This window comes from Hyperolius riggenbachi, chromosome 8, assembly GCF_040937935.1.
Source record: "Hyperolius riggenbachi isolate aHypRig1 chromosome 8, aHypRig1.pri, whole genome shotgun sequence".
Lineage (NCBI taxonomy): Eukaryota > Metazoa > Chordata > Amphibia > Anura > Hyperoliidae > Hyperolius > Hyperolius riggenbachi.
This window is the reverse complement of record NC_090653.1, coordinates 20,941,808-20,945,167: the sequence shown is the minus strand read 5'-3', so window position 1 is coordinate 20,945,167 and position 3,360 is coordinate 20,941,808.

The following is a 3,360-nucleotide window of genomic DNA, read 5'->3' as shown; positions in this document are numbered from 1 at the left end:
TGCAAAAACAAATCAGGTTCCAAATTATTAAACAGAATAGAAAATGGGATGACCAGAATACAGTGAAGCAGATACAGTGGGATGCGAAAGTTTGGCAACCTTTATAATTGTCATTATTTTCCTGTATAAATCGTTGGTTGTTACAATAAAAAAATGTCAGTTAAATATATCATATAGGAGACACACACAGTGGTATTTGAGAAGTGAAATGAAGTTTATTGGATTTACAGAAAGTGTGCAATAATTGATTAAACAAAATTAGGCAGGTGCATACATTTGGGAACCACAAAAAAGAAATGAAATCAATATTTGGTAGATCCTCCTTTTGCAGAAATTACAGCCTCTAAACTCTTCCCGTAGGTTCCAATGAGAGTCTGGATTCTGGTTGAAGGTATTTTGGACCATTACTCTTTATAAAACATCTCTAGTTCATTCTGGTTTGATGGCTTCCGAGCATGGACAGCTCTCTTTAACTCACACCACAGATTTTCAACTATATTCTGGTCTGGGGACTGAGATGGCCATTCCAGAATGTTGTACTTGTTCCTCTGCATGATTGCCTTGGTGGATTTTGAGCAGTGTTTTGGGTCGCTGTCTTGTTAAAAATCCAGCCTCGGCGCAGCTTCAACTTTGTCACTGATTCCTGGACATTGGTCTCCAGAATCTGCTGATACAGAGTGGAATCCATGCATCCCTCAACTTTGACAAGATTCCCAGTCCCTGCACTGGCCACACAGTCCCACAGCATGATGGAACCACCACCATATTTTACTGTAAGTAGCAGGTGTTTTTCTTGAAATGCTGTGTTGTTTTTTCTCCAAGCATAACGCCCCTTGTTATGCTCAAATAACTCAATTTTAGTTTCAGCAGTCCACAGCACCTTATTCCAAAATGAAGCTGGCTTTTCCAAACGTGCTTTGGCACCTCAAGTGGCTCTGTTTGTGCTGTGGGCGGAGAAAAGGCTTCCTCTGCAAATAGCATCTTCTTGTGTAAAGTGTGCCTAATGGTTGTATGATGCACAGTGACGCCATCTGCAGAAAGATGATGTTGTAGGTCTTTGGTGCTGGTCTGTGGGTTGACTCTGACCTCACCATTTGTCGCTTCTGTTTATCAAAGATTTTTTTGGTCTGCCACTTCGAGCCTTAACTTGAACTGAGCCTGTGGTCTTCCATTTCCTCAATATGTTCCTAACTTTGGAAACAGACAGCTGAAATCTCTGAGACAGCTTTCTGTATCCTTCCCCTAAACTATGATGGGGAAAAATCTTTGTCTTCAGATCATTTGAGAGTTGTTTTGAGACCCCAATGTTTCTACTGTTCAGAGAAAATAAAAGAAGAGGGAAACTTATAATTGACTCCCTTAAATACTCTTTCTTATAATTGGATTCACCTGTGTATGTAGGTCAGGGGTCACTGAGCTTACCAAGCCATTTTGAGTTTTAACAACTAGTTTTAAAGGTTTTGGAATCAATAAAATGACAGTGCCCACATTTATGCGCCTGCCTACTTTTATTTCAAAAATTATTGCACACTTTCTGTAAATGCAATAAACTTAATTTCACTTCTCAAATATCACTGTGTGTGTCTCCTATATGATATATTTAAGTGACATATTTTATTGTAACGACCAACGATTTATGCAGGAAAATCATGACAATTAACAACGTTGCCCAAACTTCCGGATCCCACTGTATATGAACATCACCCAATGAGAGCAGACATGCAGATTCCAACACAGCTGAATGGTCATCCCTCAATCCTGCGTTAATCTGATTGAAGACTGCAGGCCTAAGCGTAAATGCAATCAAAACTATGCAACTGAATGCATGCAGAGAAATCAGAACTGAACAGGACATGCTACAGGAGAGATCCTGACAGTAAGCAAGCCAAACATATGGATCCTTGAGCTGCTTAATGATAAAACCTATGGTAGTAAAAGGGCTTCCTCAGAGACAAAAAAAAAGTTTAATAGTGCAAAAGGTGCATGCAGCATATAGCCCAGGAGCCAAGCCCTACATGCACCTTTTGCACTATAGTTGAGAGATGAGGTCCAGGTATGTATGGAAAAGTCCACCCAGATGCTAAGAGCCCCTGAGGTCACACATTATTTGGTGAGCATAACATTATGATTTGGCTTTGTTCACATCATAAATTGCCAGCACTACCACAAGCGCTGAGCAATTTTATTGAAAGTTTTTTTATCAGCACCTTTCCCTGTGCTTTGCGCTTAGAAAAGCGCTTTTCTAAGCGCTTTTACAGAATGATTTCTTTTTTCACTTCCTGATGTCAGTCAGAAAGTGAACTCTTTCACCCAGAAATGAATAAATACAATGTATTTATTCATGAAAGCAGTGAGGAAATCAGTATACAAAGCGCTTTTTCGAGCGCTTTGTGATTTCCCTATACCTTCCATTGAGCAAAAAACGCTCAGAAAATGGTTCAGGCAGTGCTTTGGTGAGCGGATCAGAATCAAACCTCTCATATGTTAACACTTGCATAGGGAATCATTGCACAAGCACTTTTAGGGCGATTTTGAAAATCACCGGCACTTTAAACAAAAAAATACGAAAACGCCCTAGGTGTGAACAAGCCCTTCCAGAGGATTTGTGTGCTGAAATTGGCTCAATGGTTTATAATTGATTGCCTGATACTCTTTGGTATGATATTTTGTACATTTAAATCTGTATGCTAAACAGAACTGTTTGTATAGTTTAGTTAAAGGACTTACGAGGCCTGTTTTCTAAAAAAAAATACCTGTGTCAGTTTGTAAGGCACGGATGATGCCGTCCGCGTCCTCCGTGCCGTTCCGCTGGGTTCCCGCCGCTCAATATACTCCCGAACGTCCCCCGACCGCACGGCCCGGGTCAGGCTCTCCAGCCTTCACAAAGATGGCCACCGGAGCTGGTCGCGGCTGCGCAGTCCGCATAGCCGCGAGTGCGGCTGCACAGCTCTAAGGCCAACCCCCCGATCCACGCTACAGGAAACAGCCTGTTACGTAGATCGGGGGGTTGGCCCTAGAGCTGCGCAGCCACACTCACGGCTATGCGGACTGCGCAGCCGTGACCAGCTCCGGCGGCCATCTTTGTGAAGGCTGGAGAGCCCGACCCGGGCCGTGCAGTCGGGGGACGTTCGGGGGGATATTGAGCGTCCTCCGTGCCTTACAAACTGACACAGGTATCTAACTTTTTTTTTTTTTTTTAGAAAACAGGCCTCGTAAGTCCTTTAAGACTTACCGGAATTTTTTCAGGATCACACGGCAAGCACTTGAGCTTTCTCTATAAAAAGAGAGAAAAAGTCACTTTCACAGTCCTGTTCAACTCTAGCACAGGCTGACAAATAAATGTTTGCTATCCAGGGGAAA